This window comes from Martes martes (genome assembly GCF_963455335.1).
Source record: "Martes martes genome assembly, chromosome: 9".
NCBI classification, from domain to species: Eukaryota; Metazoa; Chordata; class Mammalia; order Carnivora; family Mustelidae; genus Martes; species Martes martes.
The window spans coordinates 117,544,668-117,566,680 of NC_137896.1; the positions used below are offsets into that span (position 1 = coordinate 117,544,668).

Sequence of the window (22,013 nt, forward strand, 5' to 3'; positions counted from 1 at the left end):
TCAGGTCTTGATCTCAGGGTTATGGGCTCAAGTCCCGTGTTCGAGTTCTGCATTGCACTCTAATTTATTCTTTAAAAAAATAAAATAAAAAGAATAAATTGGAGATTACAATACTGGAGGCAGGGAGAACCACCCAGACTGTTGCAGTGATCTACTAATAGATTATGGCAGCCTGGACGAGGGAGGTGGCAATGCGGATGTTCAGAAGTGAGTTTAAGAAGTCTTAAGAATTCAGGTGGTGGGGTTATGGACATTGGGGGGGGTGTGTGTGCTGTGGTGAGTGCTGTGAAGTGTGTAAACCTGGCGATTCACAGACCTGTCCCCCTGGGGCTAAAAATACATTATATGTTTATAAAAAATTTTTTAAAATTATAAAAAAAAAGGAAAAGTCTTAAGAATTCAGGGGTGCCCGGGTGGCTCAGTGGGTTAAAGCCTCTGCCTTCGGCTCAAGTCATGATCTCAGGGTCCTGGGATCGAGCCCTGCATTGGGCTCTCTGCTCAGCGGGGAGCCTGCTTCTCTCCCTCTGCCTGACTCTCTGCCTACTCGTAATCTCTCTTTCTCTGTCTAATAAATAAAGAAAAGACTTAAAAAAAAACAAGTCTTAAGAATTCAGAGAACATAACAGTAGGCCATTTCCTTTAAAACAAAAGGATGTGGGGACCAAGTAAGATGCTTATTTCGTGGGCAAAACCAATAGATCCTTCTACCAGCGTCAGTGATTGTCAGCATCTTTTTTGAGCCTTGACTCACCTAAGGACCAAGACCTACTCCCAACAGAAGCAGTATATCGTTGGTGATTCTCCGCAGATGGCACAGGAAGACAGAGGTGTAGTTTACAGAAAATAAAATGAAATACCCAAGTGATCCCTGCATGCCCTGCCACTGAGCACGTCTGGCTGCCTGCCACCCCCATTTTGGGGAATCACTGATCTGTGCAACAGAGAAGCATCTGGAGCAGAAATTTATCCCTCACTTAAAGTAAAACAGCATGTGAAGGGAATTCTTACATAACACAGTGCTGATTGGGGTATCTCCCCTACCACCTGTGCCTGAGACACTAGCTTTCCAGATACAAACACAGCCCTCACCTAACTACACGCTCTCTCCCTGACGAAGGGCCCAATCAGCCTGTATGTGACGAATTTGGGTTGTGTGACCAAAACCCCAAGTATGGCAGCCAAGGCGCCCACAGCTTGTCGTGACTCATCCACACCAACCTTCAGCAGTGAGATTCTCAGAACAATTGTTCAGTTCCATCCTTCGCTTCCACGGTGTACAACTAGCCCGAGACCCGAGAGTGAACCAGCAACTGTAAGGAACCAGAAACATTATAAATAACCCGGAGAACCCTTTTATAACAGCAACTGCCTACTGATTCTGTGGCCTAACAGCTCAAGCAAAAAAAAAAGGATATAAATACGATATTGTGCAATGACTAATTACTCAAAATTTTGTGCATCAGCAGAAGTGGAACCTGTGGTTGGTGCTAATATTATCAGATGTCTTTAGTGTTTAATAACCTGGTAGCTCTGTATTATGGAGCACGCGTTTTTCAGAGAGAACAATGATTTTATTTCAGGTACCTCTCACTGACATAAAAAAGCAGCTGCTAGAAGATGACCATTTGGCAGAAAATGTTTTAGCAGAATCTTTTGTGAGATACTAAATCATTTCGGATTAGCTGTTTTCTGTCTAGAATAGTGGCGTCACGAAGAAGAAAGATGGCTGACCACAGAAGGCAAGGCCAGTCTTTAGAACCTGGTGAATCACTCACAGACATTTTAGTTGTAAGTGCCATTTACTCACCAAGATATAAAGTTATTTATATACAAAGCTTCCATTAATGTTGCCTGAAGAATGGGCCTTTTTTTATTCCAGTTTTAGCTCACACTTAGGATTCTACTTTTCTCATTAATTCCATTCCAATAATGGAATTCTTTAAATTATAGAATAAATTAATCCAACACAGACATTTTTGGCCAGAATAGGGTTTTTTAACCAGTTTCAAGTCTCCACAGGCCATTCTCTGTGGCCAGCCATACCGAAGAGCAGTGAGGGCTGTGACTCAGAGTGGCACCTGAACCTGAACCAGAGGGGTGGGCTAGGGCAGCCACTGGGCTCCCTGGCCTCATGGCCCACCAGTCCTAGGCTGACAAGAGACTCTCACATGTTCTTCAGGCTGGTCGAGCACTGGTTGCTGTTCTAGGGAGGAAGTGACGTCATGCCTTGGCTGCTGGCCACAGCCAGTTTTAGCCAAACAATATTATGCTCGAGCTGCTTTTGTGTGGTCATACAGATTCCAAAACATGTTTCACATTAAACTGTGATAACTAGGGACGCCTGGGTGGCTCATTCAGTTAAGAGGCTGCCTTCGGCTCAGGTCGTGATCCCGGGGTCCTGGGATCAAGACCCGCATGGGGCTCCTTGCTCACGAGAAGCCTGCTTCTCCCTCTGCCTGTCGCTCCCCTGCTTGTTCTCGTACTCTTTCTTTCCCTGACAAATAAATAAATAAAATCTTTAAAAAATAAAACTGTGATAACTAAAACATGAAATTCTCCTCCTTTCTAAACCATCAAGCAGTGTACAAAGACTTTCACCTTATCCCCAATTCCCACTCCTGGGATGGACTGTGTGACCGGGGCAAGATTAAAAATGGAGGCTTTTCTGAGATGGCTGAAGATTGCTTTTAGGGCAGAGCCCAGGCTTGGGCTGAGAGTGGCATGAGGTACAGAAAAGGATACGGGGACAGGGAGGTCTGTTCTGTATGTTATTTGATAATTTGAGACAGTAGGTCTGCATTTCACATGGTCATTTTGATGCAAGTGCTAACTCAAAATAGCTTCATCAAAATGCCCCATTTCGGGGCGCCTGGCTGGCTCCACTGGTTAAGCATCTGACTCTTGGTTTAGGCTCAGGTCACGTTCTCAGCATTGTGGGATCGAGCCCCACATCCCGGTCGGCACTCAGCATGGAGTCTCCATGAGATTCCTTCCCTGTCTCTCTCCCTCCCCCTCTGCTTTTCCTCCTGTTCTCTCTCTCTCTCACTCTCTCAAATAAATAATATTTTTTTTTAAATGACCCATTTCATTACGGGTATGACTGGGCAGCCCAGAAACATCAAAAACCAGAAACTGAGAGTAGATACTGAATCAATCAGACCCCAGATGGAGCCAGCAAATGACTTCTGTCAACATGGACCATTGGTTGACTTGGACCAGGAGCCATATAACACCAAAACTGGAGCCAGATCAGTCCGTGGCGCTGACCTCTGAGGGTGAACACCACAACCAATGTACAATGCCAATCAAATAGAATTGATGTGATTATTATAATCGTCCGTACTCTTATACATGATTGCCAAATACTTGCAGGTACCAGTAAGTGAGGAATCTGGAAGTTCTGGGAGGAAGGCTGATAGAGTTTTTCTTACTCTCTTATAGTTGAATTTCAATCAGTATGTTGAAAATTGAAAGACTGGTGTCATTTTTGAATACCATTTATAGTGTTTTGATGCAGTGAGATACTACCTTGAACGTATATTGACCCCACCTTACTTTGGTTTTACACTCAACCCCCGATTGATCCTTCTCTGTTTTCATCCATCTAAAATAAAGATGGCTTTAGCCCCCAAACCTCATTCCAGATGGAAATGCATAATTCAAGAGAAATACTGATGTCAAAGAAGAGAAGGCACACCAATTTGTGTCAGCAGTTGCTGTAAATTAAAGAGGAGTACAAGGAGAGTTTAATGTAATGTAGAATTGAAAATAAAATTAGAACGAATATTTAGGCAATCCTCCGCCTCTTTTTTTTCCCCTTCTGTGACACTAAGGATTGACTCCCAGCCTAAGTGCCTAAGACAGTTCATTTTTCTTGCCTACTGGAGTTTTCTTTCCCCATAACATGTTGCGTGCTTGTCTTTGGCATCCAAAATTAGATGTTTCACCTTTTCCATTCTAATCTCAACAGTCAGGGTAGGAAGAGTCCACGTTTCCCCCCATCTTCCACACCCATCACGCTTGCAGCCCAGAAAGGACCTCTACTACACCAGTCTGACTAGTCAGATACTGTAAATAGCTATTAATTTTTCCCTGATACTGACTCTCCCAAATGTGGGTGTCCCCTCCATGGTTTCTTTTTTTTTCCTTAAAGCTGGGAAATTAAAGAGTCAGTAACACACATCTCACACATGTACCACTGTGTCAGAGAAAAATTCTTTAGCACACATCTGAAAGAGTGAAATCCCCTCTAAGGTAGTGATCCTGGGAACCTTCACTTTAGTCCAACCAAACTGCCATGATTTAGAACCTTTTTGGAGTTCTTTAGTCGAATTTCCCTCAGGAGAGGTGGTGGTCTTTATAGCTGCCCGCTGTCTTGGCCAATGGTGGAATTCACTAGCTTCATCTCCCACTGTCATCATTAGACTTGGTTTTAAATGATTCCCTCTTTCCAGAAATAATTCTTGAGAATAATGGTTCTCAAAATGCAGCTCTGGACTAGCTACATCAGTATCAGTATCAGAAGACGCTGGGAGCGTCTTCTGGGCCCTACCTCGGGTTTACTGGATCAGAAGCTTGGGAGTGGGCCCAGCAATCCACGTTTTAAGCCCTCCAGGTAGTTCTGATGCTCACTCTACTCTAGTTCGAGAACCAGTGACTTAGAAGATGAGATATTGCCTCCATTGAAGACATTCAAAGATGTGCTAAAGATTTGGAAAGGATTCCAAAGAAAAAGTTTTGAAATCTTTTTGAGCAAAGCTGGGGTCCATATATGGCCTCTCCAGAGGACCGCTTTCGCAGAGACCTACCTCAGCTGAGGCATCCACTTCCACCAGCTGGCTGTTTGACCTTGAGCGAGTTCTCACACTTGGCTTCTCACCTGGAAAATCAAAGACCCATCCTACCTATGTCACCGGACTGTAATGAGACTCAAAGTGAATCACATCTGCAAACATGCTCTGGAAAGCATATTGGTATGCTACTGGCATTTCTGCAGACAGGATTCTGGTAATCTGAGCATTATTCCAGGGCAAAAACTTGGAAAAAGTTATAATTTCCTTGGCTATATCCACCTTTTTGTCTGTATAATGACTGCTTCATCGTCTTAGTGGACATGCCTAAGATTCTGCCATTTCAGCCCAGCTGTTTATCTGGTGCTAAGAGAGGGACACCCCTGCCTGATGAATGGCTACGAGGTCTAGAAAAATATAGCCATTTTCAGACATGCTCTTTTCTATGTGATGATTGGTAAGGACGGACTCTGTGTATGTGCACTGAAGCTCTCATAAGCAGAACTTGTCACATACTGGCAGCCGAAGGGTCTGGACTGAAACCACCCATTTCAGCGCTATGCAAGGGAGTCATGACCTTCAAGAAGGACGCTAAATGTCCATTGCTGCACAGTAATCATTGCAGAGAGGACCAAAAAGAAAATCCCTCAAGCAAACCAAATCTACAGAAACCAAGAGTTCAAAGCCAGACCAGTGAACATGTCTGTGCTGGAGAGTATGTGGTAGATTTTGCCTTAGAGATTAGCTGGGTTTTGCTTTTTGTTTTTTTAAGACATTATTTATTTGAGAGAGAGGGAGAGAGAGAACACCAAATGGGGAAGAGGCAGAGGGAGAAGCAGACTCCTCACTGAACAGGGAGCCCAACATGAGGCTCGATCCCCGGACCCTGAGATCTTGACCTGAGCCGAAGGCAGAGCCACCCAGGTGCCCTTAGAGATTAGCCTTTACAAACACCTTCACCACAGGAATTCTTCAACAGCAAGCTCATGATGCATTTATCATTTCGCTTTAAAACTTTACGGACTGTTCAATGCACATATCTGGGCAGGAAGTTAATTCTGTTGCCTTAGTGCTTGTTAGGAATGCAGTTTTCGCAACACAGAGCCGTTCCTACTAGACCAACGTCAACTTCACTTTTCACACAAAGTGCCAGCTAAAATCAAGAGATTAGGTATGAATCTAATTGGTTAAATGTGATTAAGTTATTGGCTGATTGTGCAATAATAAGCTATTGGTTAATTATAGAGTTGGAATATGAAATGATTTTGCTCAAAAATGTGTGCCTAGAGCTGACTTTCCAAAAAAAGAGGGGGGTGTTTTTTGGTGGGGTTTTTTTTTAAGATTTATTTATTTATTTGAGAGAGAACTGGGGGAGCGGCAGGAGGGACAGAAGGAGAGGGAGAGAGAGACCCAAGCAGACTCTGCGCTGAGCACAGAGCCCGATGTGGTACTTCATCTCATGACCCTGAGATCATGACCTGAGCCAAAACTGGACACTTAACCAACCATGCCACCCAGCCTCCCCAAAAGGTGGTTTTTTTCCTTTTAATCGAATAGCTTATAAATTGTAGAGCTGGGAAAATACTGTGCCTATTTAAAAGACAGGGATAAAAATCATCAATACTTCACTGCATGCAGTTTCATACTTGATTAATATGAAATAATAATCATTTGAAATACATTAATAAGGCAGGAAATATTGGCTCTCTCTTTTAATCACACAGTGTTTTAAAAGCTGACTATCTCAGCCTAATAGTTGAAATTCAAATGTAATAAACAAAGGTGGCTAATAGTTGAAGCCAGAGTCATGGACATTTATGACATAATGATTTGCCCGTGTTCTCTACAGGTTTACTTGGAATAAAAATCAGTAGCTCTTACACAGTTGTGATAAGGAAGCTGGATTCTCTCCGTCCATCTCTATGCTTCTAAACTGATCTGGTTAGGGTGGCCAGAAGGCTGAGGTTGGAAAGGATGTGATCTCATCCTTATGATGTCAGTATGCGCTGATAAGAGAAAATAGAGATATTCAGATCTGAGCTGTGACATGGGACTCTAGTGTAAGCATCATCCTATCTCGTGGTATGCTCATCAGACTCACTGGTATCTGCCTAGGGGAGAATCTTTACACTTTCCTACCTTGGGAAGATAGGCCAGGCTCCACCAGTTCAAATCTCCTTGGAAAGTCCTCACTCCGGGCGTGAGGCTTGCCCAGGGCCCACTGGGGGCCATGGAGACCTGACTGAGGCTCAGGAGAGGAACTGGCTGGGAGAGGTAGGGCTTTTGGCTCAACAGAAAGCAAGCAGGGACTACCAACACCTGTCTAGTGTGCCTTGCAGTTTGGAGATTGGTTAGGACATTTTTATTTTTTAAGATATATTTATTTATTTTAGAGAAAGTGGTTGGGGGAAGGGCAAAAAAAAAAGGCGAGAGAAACTCAAGCCAACCCCGCGCCCAGTGTGGAGCCTGACACAGGGCTTGATCTCATGACCCTGAGATCATGACCTGAGCTGAAATCAAGAGTCATACACTTTACTGATTTATCATGCAGGCGCCCCTGGGTCGGGCTTCCTGGCGCACCAGCAGATCCTAACGAGGCCACTGGCGTGTTCTCAGGGACCCAAGGCTGTACTTCAGGGTTTCTCAACCCGTCTGTGGTAATCACCACCCACCCCAACTGAGCCTTTTAAGATTTTTTTTTTTCCTATTTGTCATCTTCCCCCATGAAATTTTAGTACCACAGATACTCTCTCTTTCTAGGTAGAGAGATACATTTACCTACTGTCCCTCCAGAGAGCCACAAATCATTGTAATATCTGAAAAAAATGTTCACCACACCCCCCTCCCCACCACGCAAGCCTGAACTTTCACCCCGTTGGGGAGGGGCCGCCCCAGTTGAGAATGCGCGCCCTGGATGGAATGAAGGGTCAGACAGGGTCAGGCAGGGCTTCTCTCTCTCTCTCTGCTCACACTCGGAGTGCGTGGTGAGGTCAGTCCCGCAGGGAGGACGGATCAGGTGGCCCAGTGGCCACCACTAACCAGGATGGGCCCCGACTTCAGATGCCAGCACGGCTAGAGGAGTGTCCTCCAAAATCACGCTGTCCCTGCGCCATCTGTTCCGCCTGCCTGCTGTCCTCCAGGCTCTGCCACCACGTCCTCCCGGGCAGCAGCCCTCCGCCCGGTGGCTGGCTTGCTGTGATGGAAAGCGGAGTCTTCCATCATAAGCCGCGGGGCTGGCGGAGGGGCCCCGCGCACTGTCCTCCAGCCGCTCCCCGCTGTAGGCTCTCCCAGCAGCCTCACTCGCTGCTCTCCCTGTGTTCCTGCACCCCAGGTGAAAGCAGAACATTTACCAGGTCTCCCCAGCCTGACGCTGACTAGAGGGACCTTTACACTCTTCCCTTTACATTTCCTTCATTTCCTCTTACAGCCTTCCTGAAGGTCTCCTAAAACGGATGTCCCAGACCCCAGCAATTACAGGCGGCCACTACTAGAACTCTCGGGACCCTGGCCTCCCTCATGATTAAGAGCCGCAGGACACTGGCTGCTGTTTCTTCCTGGCTGTGAGAGCAACTTGCAGCTTAAGGCCAGTCACAGCATACACTCCTTCCCCTAGGATCCTTGGGTCATGCCCTAGGATCACGGCCCTCTTTGTCCCTTAGAACCCTTGTCTGGTCATGGGCTTTCATTTCAAAGGGATCCCCTTAACAAACAAAGGGGTCCTCTGAGATGATGTCATCTACTCCCCCCCGCCGCCACCCCACCACCACCTTGTGGAGCACCCGCTCTGCCAGGCGCTGGGCGAGGCCTTTCCTATACATTCTCTCATTCAGCATGTACAGTAGCCCTGCGAGGGAGGGTCCCATTTGACAGAGAGTCACAGAGAAAGTTGAGGAACTTGCCAGGGTGCTGAGATCAGGACATAAACTCGGGTCCATCTGATTCCAGATCATTGACTGCATTGTCCCAGCTGAGAAAACATGTTCCCAGTTGAGAAAACCATTTTCCTCAGCTATGCCCAGCGGGGCTCCCCTGTAGGTATAAAAATGCTGAATTAGCCATTCGTAGAAGATGACGCATGGCTCGTAAAAAGGCAGGACTTAAAACCACGTTTGTTTGTTCCCTCTGTCCGGCTTCCCCAAGGGTCACAACACGAGAGCTCTCGCCAGTCCGTGATGAGGCCTTGAAGGATAGTGACTTGTGCTTCCCCAGGCCTGCCAGAGGTTCCTGCCTCGACCCTCTGCAGACGGGAGCGAGGCAGGAGCCCATTCTCAGAACATGGAGGCAGGAGCAGAGCAGGACTGGCCCCCACGCTAGCCCGAGGGCGAGCCCGCCTGGGGGCGGAGGGGGCAGGGAGCCCAGCAGGCGGGCCTTGTTCTCTCTCTCTTTCCTGAACCCCTTGCGGTAGTTCTTTCTTGAGAAGAAATGGTGCATTGATTTGGGATTTAGTCATGTTTCTTCCCATCTGCCTTTTCCCTGGCCTCTAAAACCACAAGCCTGGCTGAGGAATTCGGGTCCACAGTGTGGGCTTTGAATAGCTTTGTGTAGGGAGAGGTTCTGAAAAGAAAGAAAGTGGTATCTGCTCGTCAGATGGAACGTGTGAAGCCATCGAAGAAGAATGTGAGGGTTTTAGCTCTTAGGGTCCGTCAGCAGTTCGGGTGATGAGTCATTCAGCGTGGGGACGGATTCCTGAGAAATGAAGCCTCGTGGTGACATCATTCTTGCAAGATTGTCTGGGATCTGTCGTAGCCGCCTGCAAGTTCTTACCTTGGGGATTTTCATCACACGGGTTTTTTCCCAACCACACTTAATAGCCATCCTGCCTTCTAACTCATCCACTTTTCTACCAGCTAGAATTTTCATGGGTCTGTCTCATTGTCATGCCTGCTCCAGGGCATTCTTGGGACAGTGTGTGCTCCTCACCCGATCACTCAGCACCGTCCTCCTGACAGTCCTCCCTTCAGTCAGCACGCCTTTCGGCGGTGAGCCCGGCACCGTGCTAGTCTGAGGGGATGAAGGCCAAGGAGGAGGGCAGGAGCGTGTGGGAGGGCACCCGCCCAGTCAGGGGATCGGGGAAGACACCGGGCTTTGAAGGTGGTGCCAGTCAGTAAATACATGATGACTAAGTTAATAGCTCAGTGGAGTCTTGGAAGATGGGTGGGAGTTAGTCTAGGGCAGAGTCCAAGTGAGATATTTCCGTGAATGAAGACCATGGTTCCGTAGGTGAATAGGAAGAGGGAAGAGATGAAACTGGGCACGTGTCCTGGGGAGCCTCACGGGCCATGCTGAAGAGCCAAGATTGTATCCTGAGGAAGACGAGAAACGTTCAAAGGGCTCGGGTGTGGAGGTGAGGTGGCCAGATTTACAGCAGTCTGGGCTGTCAGGGAGTCGAGTCGGGGGGTTAATGCCATCCTCTGGAGGTGACGTGAGCATGAAGCAGGGTGATGCGAGGAGGGGTGGAGGTGAGAGGACAGAGTGGAGAAATATCCCAGATATAAACTTGGCAACTGGTGACTCATTAGTTCTGTGGGAGGGAGATATCCAGAAGACCCCCAGACTCTTGGTGTGGGAAAAATAAGGGGCCCCGAGCTCAGGCCGAGGTGCGAGCTCAGTTGGGGCATGCCGAGTTAGGGGAGGCTGCGGGGGACATGAGCCTGGTCGAGCAGACTCACGGGTAGCTGGATACATGAATCCGAAGACAGAGGACAGTGCGTGCTGAAGATGCTGCCTTGGGGCTCATCGTGTTCACAGCCGCTGAAGGTAGAGCTGCACAACAGCAGAGGCCCCCCTGGAAATTATGGGGAAGGAGGAGGACAGTGGGCGAGGACAGAAGCCAAGGGAGTGCCGATATTGTTAGTGCAGGAGAAGGAAAAGGGCCCCGTGGTAGAGACAAAGGAGAGTCAGAGACACGGAACCCTGGAGAGTCCCTTGCTGCTCTGTGTTTCCCCCTCTCTCGAACCTTCCACTGCAGCACCCCCGGCTGTCCTTGTCCTCATAAGTAAGCTCCTTCACAACCTTAACCCTCCAGAAAGCCCTCACAGGTCAGAGCCGTTCCTACCCCAAAGCCTGTTCACTGCAGCCTCCAGCCATCCCTCGTCTCCCCTCCTGTAGAGATTTCCTGCATCTTCAAGGCTCGTGCAGTTCACTTATAATGCCTGACCGTTCTGTTGAGCGACATCCCCATTTTCCTCTCCACCCCGCTGCTGCCATCCTGTCAGATGACTTCAGGGCCACGAGGGTGAACCATCAACGAGTCTCATAGTTCCCAGATGCCCTCACTTCACCTCTGCCCCTCCCCTCCAGCCTCCCACTCCCAGGGGACTCCCAGGAATGGTTAATGCCTGCCGGGCTTCCATTATATGGGCCTACACCCCACATCCTGCTCTCTGGGCACAACCAGCTCTCTCACCTCTTACCTCACTCCTGTCACTGCCCTGACCTGTTGACTCCCTCCTGACCTCCCCTCCTTCCTTAACCAGGTTAGACTCTCTGGCTGTTCATCGGAGGTGGTGCTTCCTGAAACCTTAGCTTTCTTCGCACTTCCCACGCTTCCCCACACCTGACAAGGGCAACGCAAGGTCACCGTCTCTTCTCTGCTCCTGCCCCAAGCACACCGAGGAAGTTGGGACCCCGTACAGAGACAGCATTAGACATTCACCGTCTCCACTTTGTCATCCTCGTCCTTCTTCAGAGCTACAGAAAACCTAAGCCTTCCCATGGGGAAGTAGGAAAATCCAAGCCGTGGCCAAAAGCCCGCTGTCTCCCAAAATAGCTTCTCCACCTGCTCTGTTGCTGAATTTCCACACAGATGACCTTGGTACAGCTCCTGACTGCCCTTTGCCACCTTTATTCTTCCCTTGGGCCGGTGACTTAACCTCCTCAAATCCTAGTTTCCTCAGCTTTAAAATCAGGACCCTGTGGTGTTGCTGCCGACCTCGGGGGCACTTTGTGCAAATTAGAAGAAGGTGCCCCTTTGGCCAAACACACAGCGTGATGAGCTGGGCATGGCCTGCGGACCACAGTCCCCTGCCCCTCACCTGGGCACCCTGGTGCAGTGCCGCCTTGAATCACCGTACATGGGGCCCCAACCACACCCACCTCTCCATGGGGCCTTGGGAAATATAGGCCATCCCAGGCACAGCACCGAGCCAAGAGCCTCAGAACCTCAGACAAAAGAGTTAATGTAGCCCACTTGGACTTGGACCAATGTATGGGCATGCTCTGCCGGGATGGTGCCAGCGGCCATCTTCGGGCACTGGCTGCCAGCTCCATGAGGCTTATCAGTGGGCGCCCATTTCTCCTCAAGAGAGCGGAGCCCTGAGAGACCGGAAGTGAGCTGATAAGTGAGGGAGCAGACCCATGGTCATAGTCAAGGGCTCTGGGTGGGCAAGGGGCAGTGGGGAGGGCGTAGGGAGTGGGAGAGTTGGACAGAGACAGTGGTCAGCAGGGAAGGAGAACAGAAATGAGTAACAACCTCCCAAGGGCAACATTGCCTCAGGCACTGGACCAGAGGCTGCCCACCCCAACCCCACACCCCAATTCTAGGGTGCTGCCCTCGGGAGCTCCCACCTCTCAGATGCTCCCCTTGGGACCCCTCACTAGCTGCCCATGACTGTCATGCTCCCTACCCCACCAGCCCCGCAGAGTACTGGGCCCCTCCACCTGCCCACCCCCCCCGGAGGGCTCAGGTAGGCCGTAGGGCATGTTTTGCTGTCCTTTCACTCCACTGCCAGTCCACCTGCCTCCATGGATACCACAGACCAGAACTTCTCCAAACCCATGAGTGTGAAGGCCCCGTCCACCCTGTAAGAGTGGCTCTTCCTTAAGAGGAAATCACTGTGCAAAGGCAGCGAATAGTAGCCACCTGGGTATTTTTATGGAAGAAAGATGAATTATGCCATCACCCCTTCTGGCACAGAAATAATTTTCAGTAAAAGGTTAAAACCATCATGTTGTATCAATGAGAACTGTTCCATTATTCCAAGAATGATTGATTGGAAAGTACTTTCTTTACAGGAAAGTCAAAGTGATACAATGCAGCTTCCACTTTTAAAGCACTTTCCATTAAAAAAAAAATCATACCAATGTATAAAAATAGTTATACTGAAGATGTGAATCAACAGCCGAGGAATTTATTGGCACTTGAAAGCCCTGCGATATAAATAGATTCAACAATGAGAATGAATCTCAAGTAACTCTGGGCTGTGGCAACCTAACCTCCATTTTCACGGACACAAAAGAAAGTCACATGTAGTTCAGCGAATCCTCGCTGGCCACCTTGGAAATGAACACAGTGGAACGAGGTCCAACAGGGCAGGTCAACTCAAAGCACTGGGGGAGGCAGTGGGAGAGACAGAGGGGACAGAGACAGGGCCTCTGCCCTCCAAGGGTTTTCAGATTGTCCCAGACTGTTGGCCTGTACACGACACAGCCGCCAGTACCGTGTCTTGAGGGAAGGGCAGAGGAATAGGAGACAGAAGGGAGAGAGCTTCTTTTTAACTTGGTGATTTCCTTCCTTCTGCCCTCACTGTGCTTCCCACAAACAGTCACTCTGTGGTGTAATGTAAACAGAATATGGAAATCAGCTGGGTCTGGAGGCAGACTGCCACTTGCCAGCCGTATGACCCCAAGGATGAATTATTTCATGTCTCTAGGATTTGGCCCCGCAAGTGTTGCAGGGGGCAGGGGCCTGTGGTTGTAAAGATGAAATGTCTCGTGTGTGTATGTGAGCACCGAGCTTTGCGGCTCCCTGATGCGGAGCACACAATAAACGTTCACCCCCTTCCTTATGCTTCCACTCCTCTGTGAAGGTTAAGGAGTATTTAACTTTTCCACCCCTTTCATGCTTAAATTTTGAAGAGCTTTTCCATCATGGGATGTAATGTGATTTTCAAGGTAGCATTTGCTGGTCTTCATGGTTTGGAGTCGATAGCCCCCGTCCTCCAAGGACTTTCCTACTTTGCTGTGTTTGGGGACTCAGAGGCCCAACAGCTGCCCTCTTTGTAAAGAAGAACAAGCAACACCCACCCCACCCCACCTGGGACCAGGGCAGCTGAGAAGTGGCCCATTGGCAATCATTAATGGAGCATGTATTATATATGAGCACACATTGTAGAAGGGTTGTATAACTCTGAGGAATCAAGGAAAGAACTAGACAAGTTTTCTGATCTCCCATAAGACTTCCACATAGGGTGTCATCTCAGTCGAGGCCCTTGGATCTTGGTTGAACACAGCAGTCCAATTGTGATCCCAGGATGGGACCCTGGATGCCATCACCACAGGGCTGCCACTACCATCTCGGACCTCAGCTGCTCTGCAATCACTGTCACGGCCAGAAAGTTCCTCCCAGTCCCCTTGACTTTCAGGTGGATGTCACTGCCCAGTCCATTGCAAGGGAAACTTCCTGCATGAGATGACAAGATGGGGGTTCTCAATGCAGGAAGGAGTGTCTCTCAGTTCGGTTCACCCCGACTTAGAGTCGATGTCCACTTAGTTGAATTAAGAGAAAGGAAAATTATTCGAGGCTAAAATTGGCTCATTTGTAAATTCACAAAGAGTGACTGATGAAATTTTACTAAAGAAGTTTTAAAAATCAACTTTGATTAAAAACTTTAAAATGTCTGCTTACCTAGGTAAAACTGGCAAGTCGTCATAGGCCTATATATGCCACGGAGTTTCTCCAGTGATTAACATTCTGTCACATTTGTTTTACTGCTGCCTCTCAAAGTACACAAATGTACTTTTTTTGGATGAGTCATTTGAGAGTAAGTTGCAGACATCATGACTCTACACCTCTTACGACTTCGGGGGAGACCTCCTGAGAACGAGGACATAACAAAACTACAATATAATGATCAAATTCAAGAAGCTTAACACTGAAATAATCTTATATGCATAGTCCAATAATGTCTCAAAAGTGCTTTTTATAATCTCTTTGGTCCAGGAGGCAATCCAAGAGTTTGTATGGCATTTAATTGTCAGGCTCTTTTAGGCTCCTTTAATAGGAAACAGGTCCTCAACCTTGTCTTTCACGATATTGATATTTTTTTGAAAAGCAGGAGTTCATTGAAAAGCACAAGTTCATTGTTTTGTCGCATTTTTCTCCATTTAGGTTTGTCCAGTGCTTCCCCGTGATCTGAGTTAGGTGACACATTTTAGGCAAGAATACTACACAAGTGACATTATGTCCTTGTCAAGGCCCCACATTGGGGAACACGTGATGGCAGTTTGTCTCATGATTGGTTTGTTGCACACTTGGTCAAGGTGGTGTCCCCCAGGTTTCTCTGCTAGCCCTTTATCGGTTATGACTAGGCCATCTGTATGGAGATACTTTCAAACTTGTAAATATCGTATCCTCATCAAACCTTTATCCAGCAGTTTTAAAAGCATCCATTGATGATTCTTGCCTGAATCAATTATTAGTATGACGGTTGCAAAGTGGTGATTTTTCAAACTTCCTGTATTTACTAACTGGTGTTCTACTTTAAGGAAGCGTTTTTCCCTTCTATGTTATTTATTTTTTCATTTATCTACTTAAAATCAGCATAGACTTGTGAATTCAGTTTTTTCCTAAGATTCATTTATTTATTCAGGGGCGGAGGGTGAGGGAGTCCCAAGCCGACTCCACACTGGGCACAGAGCCTGACTCAGAGGTCGATCTCACAACCCCAAGATCATGACCTGAACCAAAACCAAGAGTCAGATCATTAACTGACTGTGCCACCCAGGCACCCCAGACTCATGGATTCTTTTTTTTTTTTTTTTAAGATTTTATTTAATTATTTATTTGACAGAGATCACAAGTAGGCAGAGAGGCAGGCAGAGAGAGGGAAGCAGGTTCCCCGCCGAGCAGAGTCTGATGTGGTGCTCAATCCCAGGACCCTGGGATCATGACCCGAGCCAAAGGCAGAGGCTTTAACCCACTGAGCCAATTTTCAAGTGATTGTTAACAATTTATCTCTTATCCATCCCTTCTATAAATCACCTCTGCATCTGTGGATGGGTCAACCGCACTGCACGGAGATTTCTTTTTTTACGTGGACTTGAACACTTAACCTGCACCCCACTACTTACAAAGGCAGACAGGAAATAAAAAACTGAACTTTTTATGGGGATTTTTGGTTGAACACATAGGTTATCAAAGCAATTTTAAGTAGCTGTGGCAAAATTGATACGCTGAAAAGACACAAGGGAACAGTCCCTTCTAAAGAAAGGAAGGAGGGTGCCTGGGTGGCTCAGTGGGTTGAGCTGCTGCCTTCGGCTCAGGTCATGATCTCAGGGTCCTGGGATCGAGTCCTGCGTAGGGCTCTCTGCTTAGCGGGGAGCCTGCTTCCCTCTCTCTGCCTGCCTCTCTGCCTACTTGTGGTCTCTCTCTGTCGAATAAATAATAAAATCTTTAAAAAAAAAAAAAGAAAGAAAGAAAGGAAGGAAAGGGGTTTTGCAGGAAGACATGAGAAGGTAAAGAAGAGTGGCATGATCATACTTTATGACTGGACACAGAAAGGGGGGCGTGGCAGGACAAAGTCGGGTGGGCGAAGGGCAGGGCGATAGAATGAATAGGGGAGTAAGGTGGAAAGGTTAAGTTAAAGTAGCAACATGAGTTCTGTGAGTTGAATTTGGGTCAGAAAACTGCAAAGCAAGGAATGACAGATTCACAAAATCCCTATGAGATAGTAATCGTCTCATTATTTGTGAGAAAACTAAGTCACAAAGAAATTACATTAGTTTTCCCAATGTCACAGAGCTAGTAAGTGGCAAAGCCAAGATTCAAATACAGATCTGACTTCAAAGCCACACCGCTAGAAGAGAAACATCTACAGAACAGAGGTGGAATTAGGGCTCACGATGTAAGGCCTAATAGGTTCCTATATGCCAATCCTAACAATTAACCCTGGCCCACGTAAGTCTCAAAATTATCCCAACCATGCACTTTTATCAGCAATAAACCAAGGGCACCTAGATTTTGCCGAAGTTTTCAAAACTTACATTACACTCCTACATGACTCAGTGTCTCCCATCCCCCAACCCTGCCTATATAAAAATCAGCTTTATTGAAATATCATTTTCACACATAAGATTTCAGCCATTTTAAGTGTATGATTCAATGAGTTTTGACAAATGCAGAGTCATTTGCCCACCAATCATAATTACAGAACTTTCTAGCACTCCAGAAATTTCCCTGTGCAGCCCCTGTGGAGTTGATATTCTCCAGCACCTGGCCTGCTTTTTGTTGATATACATATGCCTTTGCTAGAATTTCATATAAATGAAACCGTGCAAGATAGTATGTAGTCTTTTGTGTCTGGCTTCTTTCACTTAAGATAATGCTTTTGAGATCCATCCATGTTGTATAAGCAATTTGTTCCTTTCTGTTGCTAAGTAGTGTTCCCCTCTGTGGATGTACCACAGTCATCTGTTCAAGGACATCTGGATCATTTCCAACCTGGAGCGGTTTTAAAGCTCCTATAAACATTCACATGCAAATCTTTATGTGCATATGTTTCCATTCCTCTACATAAATACCTAAAAAGAGAAATGCTAGGCTATATGATAAGTGTTTGCTGAATGATGGAAGAAACTGCCAAAAACTATTTTCCAAAGTGTCTGTATCATTTTGCATTCCCACAACAGATAAGAATTCCAGCTGTTCCACCGGAAGAAAAGTCAGTATTTTCAGGCTTTTTAATTTAGCCTCTCTAATGGGTTTGTAGTATTATCTCATTGTGTTTTTAGTCGGCACTTCCCTAATGTTTAATGATGTTGAGCATCTTTTTATATACTTATTTGCCATCATCTATCTTCTTTGATGAAGGCTCTGTTCAAATCTTTTGCCAATTTTTATTGGGGTTTTTGTCTTGGGGTTTGCACTATTGAAATATAAGAAGGCTTTATCAGATATATGGGTTTAATATTTTATTTATTTGAGACAGAGAAGGAGAGAAAACAAGCAGGGGGTGGGCAGAGGAAGAAGGCGAGGGACAAGCACACTCCCTGCTGAGCATGCAGCATGGACACAGGACTCAGGCCCAGAATCCTGAGATCATGACCTGAACCAAAATCAGATGCTTAACCAACTGAGCCACCCAGGCACCCTATGAGAGATGTGTTTTACAAATATCTTCTCCTAGTTCATGGCTTGTCTTTTGGTATTCTTTTAAAGGACAAAAGTTTTAAATCTTGATAAAGTCAGATTTATCAGTTAAGAGTTTTATGCTTCTGGTATCTTAAGAAATCTGCCTAACACAGGGTTACAAATATTTTCTCCTCTATTTTCGTCTAGATGTTTTGTTGTTTTAACCCTTATATTTGGGTCTCTGGGCCATTTGGAGTTAATGTTTGTGTATGGTCTGAAGTTGCCTGTTTCTCCATGTGGATATCCATTTCTTCCAGCATCATTTGTTGAAAACGCTATCCTTCCCTCCACTGAATTACCTTGTTAAAATTAAGTTGCTGGTGTATTTACAGACTCTCTTTCTGTTCAAGTGATCTAAGTGTCTATCTTTACATCAGTATCTCCACTGTCTGATTACTATATCTTATGGTAAGTCTTGAAATCAATTTACATCTTCCAACTTTGTTTTTTTTCAAAATTGTTTTATGTACTCTAGGTCCTTTGTATTTCCATATAAATTTTAGAAATCAGTTTACCGATTTCTAAAAATTTCTAACTTGGGATTTTTTATTGGAATTACACTGAATCTTTGCATCAGTTTAAGAATTGACATGTTAACAATATTGAGTTTTCCAATTCATGAACATGGTTTATCTCACCATTTATTTGTTTTCATTAATCTCTTTTACTTTCCATAGTAAGAGTTATAAATTTTGCACATATTCATTCATATAGCACAGATTCATTTAACCCTAAATACTTCATATTTTTGATGCTACTTACTGGTGTGTTTTGATAATTTAAATTTTTTACTGTTCATTGCTGCTATATACAAATACAGTTGATTTTTTTATATTGACCTTGTGTCCTATGACCTTGCTGAATCTACTATTTCTAGTAGCTTTTTTGCTGAATTTCTTAGGATTTTTTATACCATCTGCTAAGAAAGAGTTTTACTTCTTCCTTTCAAATCTGCTTAACCTTTCTTATCTTACTGCACTGACCAGCAGTCCAGTATGATGTCAAATAGAAGTAATGAGTATAGACATCCTTGATTTGTTTCCAATATAGAGGGAAAATCATTCAATCTTTCTCATTAAGTATGATGATAACTGTGGATTTTTCATAAATGCCGTTTATCAAGAAGATCAATTTATACCTTCTGTTTCAAATTTGTTGAATTTTTATTATAAATGGATGTAGAATTTTTTCAAATGCTTTTTCTGCTTCTAAAATTATCATAAGGCTTTTAATTCAGCAAACTACACTGATATTTTAATGTTAGTTTTTTTTTAAAGATTTTATTTATTTATTTAACAGACAAAGATCACAAGTAGGCAGAGAGACAGGCAGAGAGAGAGAGGAGGAAGCAGACTCCCTGCTGAGCAGAGAGCCCGACGCGGGGCTTGATCCCAGGACCCTGAGATCATGACCCGAGCTGAAGGCAGTAGCATAACCCACTGAGCCACCCAGGCGCCCCAATTAGTTTTAAATGTAATTAGTTTTAATGTTAAATTAATCTTGCATTCCTGGGATAAACCCTATTGGTCATGAGATGCATGCGTGCATACACACACACACACACACACACACACACACACACACACAGAGTTTACTAAACTTTTTTAAGGTTTTTGCATCTAAGCTTATGAGCAACATTGATGTGTTTTGTCTTTTTGTTTTTGTCTTTTGTTTCTTGAATTTCTTTTTCGGCACCTTTGCAGTCTCTACAAACACAGTGTATAGCACTAAGAATGAAAGGAAATCAGGTTGTGAAAATCACTGTTGCCTAAATAATGCTTCCAACACACACAGTTCCACCAAACACCGTGTTTCCCTGGCTTTGGCTATAATGGGAAGCAATTTAAATTATTTCAATAGTCTATACGTACAATGTGTTTTATACTTCGCTAAAGATCTTGTCTGCAGCTAAATATCCCACTAGACAACAGGATTATATAAAACTGATTTCTGGCAGTGATGCTAGAATGTTTCCCCGCAGCCCTGTGCCTTTGCACTGGTTAGGCTACAAGTTAAATGTGAGAGAGGTACAGAAATATGACCTACCTATTCATAAAATATTTTTATTCTCCTAAGGTTTTTTTTGGAAAACTATAAGCTTATAATTAGCTTAAGCAATAATTTAAAAGATACATAAAAGAGAAAATACTGCCCCCCTTCCTTGTAAATAAGAAAACCAAATATTAACACTGTTGCTTTGCTCTGCTGTAAACTAATGGAGGGCAAAAGCCATGTCTCTCCCCATTGTTTCCACCAGGAAAGAGTAATATAAACAATTGCAAAGCATCTAGATGGTGCCTGACACATTCTGGGCCCTCAGAAAACATTTATAGGAGGAAGGAAAGTGTTGAATTCACACCTGCGTTACTATGACTCCTTGGCAAGTTTAATACTGACTGTTTTATCTGTGTAAACAAGGGGAAATGTCATTCTCCTTAAAGCCATTCACTGTCTCATGAGCTCACTCTGTTCCTTCCTCCTCCTGTGTCTTTGTTCCTTGAGGCCTCCTTTCTCTATAAATCTGTCTCATCTGGAAGAACTCCCTTCTTCAAGGAGGCTGTCTTCAAACTCTTTCTTAGGATCCAGTAACATTTACAAACTCTGCCACACTACTTAGCATTTAATCTACAATGGCTTCTAACCCTTTACTAGCACCCGTCACTGTCCTGGCCATAGAGCTCATTAAATACTTCCGTTGCAACTGGAACGATCTTGCGTGCCAAGGCCCTTCATGAAGGCTGAAGGAGAGCCTCAAGATTTGTCATGAAAACCCCTGGGTGTAAGGAACAACAAACTGGGAAAAACTGGAAAATGACCCTGAAAGCTATTAAATACCAGAATGATTTTTGTTAGGTGAACAATGACTAGGTATAACCCTGCCTGAGGCGGAAGTCAACAGACTTTGGGATTTTCTATTTCTATGGGTCCGTATAGGTACTTTACCAACTCAGATCTTTGGAGCTTCGGAGAAAAGGGAGAGAAACTGTTTTGTCCCTATAGTTAGTTTGAAAATAATATCTGAATAGCTCTCACCATGTACTGCATCCATTTTAATGGAGAAATGGCTAATTAATTCTAGGACTAAAGCAGGAAATATACAAGATGAACCAGGAGCATTTTATAGTATCAGAAAGTAAAGCACTCGAAAAACAAAGCAATGGGAGTATGTCAAAGGGACACAGGAGCCAACTGAAAGAGCTCCCTATGGCCAAAGCTGGAACAATTTCAGCAATAAAATAATTATAGTACTGGGTTATAGCCCAAAGAACAAAAAATTTTTTAAAGACCCATGAGTTCATTCAGATACAATTAGGTGACTGAATAAATGCGGAGGAGGGGGAGACAAATTTCCCATAGAGAATTCCAAATAATACTCTGCCTTATCCCTTAAGCGTGGACTCCACTTCGTGACTTGCTTCCGAAGAGTACAGTATGAAAAGAGGGAGGAAAGTAACTTTACAGTGGAGAAACCTGGCAAAGACTGCCTTAGCCAAGTAATCGAGATTAACATTCTCAGTGGCAAGTCCTCTTGACAGTATGTACCCTTGATAAATGTGATGAGAGAACGACACGTCACCTCTGTGGTCTTCCTCCCAAAAACCATAACCACAGCCTAACTATGAGGAAAACAGATTCCAACTGAGGCACATTCTGCAGAATATCTGACCAATGCTCAAAACAATCAAGGTCAGGGCGCCTGAGTGGCTCAGTCATTAAGCGTCTACCTTCGGCTCAGTCGTGATTCTGGGGTCACAGGATTGAGCTCCCCATCCGGCTCCTTGCTCAGCGGGAAGCCCGCTTCTCCCTCTCCCACTCCCCCTGCTTGTGTTCCCTCTCTCACTGTGTCTCTCTCTGTCAAATAAATAAAATCTTTAAAAAAAAAACAACTGTCAAGGTCATTGAAAACAAAGAATGTCCAAGAAACTGTCACAGCCCATAGGAGTCTAAGGAGACATGACAACTAAATGTAACAGGGTATCCTGGAGGAGATCCTGGGACAGAAAAACGACATTAAAAAAACTAGTGAAATCTGAATAAAGCAGAGTTCAGCTAGTATCAATAACATTTCATTCATTATGACAAATGCACCACAT

General features: G+C 45.2%; 1 protein-coding gene across 3 annotated transcripts in view; it reads left to right on the plus strand.

The window, feature by feature from the left end:
- RBKS (ribokinase) overlaps positions 1-22,013 on the plus strand; it is an 83,742-nt gene that overhangs the window by 60,124 nt on the left and 1,605 nt on the right. The window lies entirely within an intron of this gene.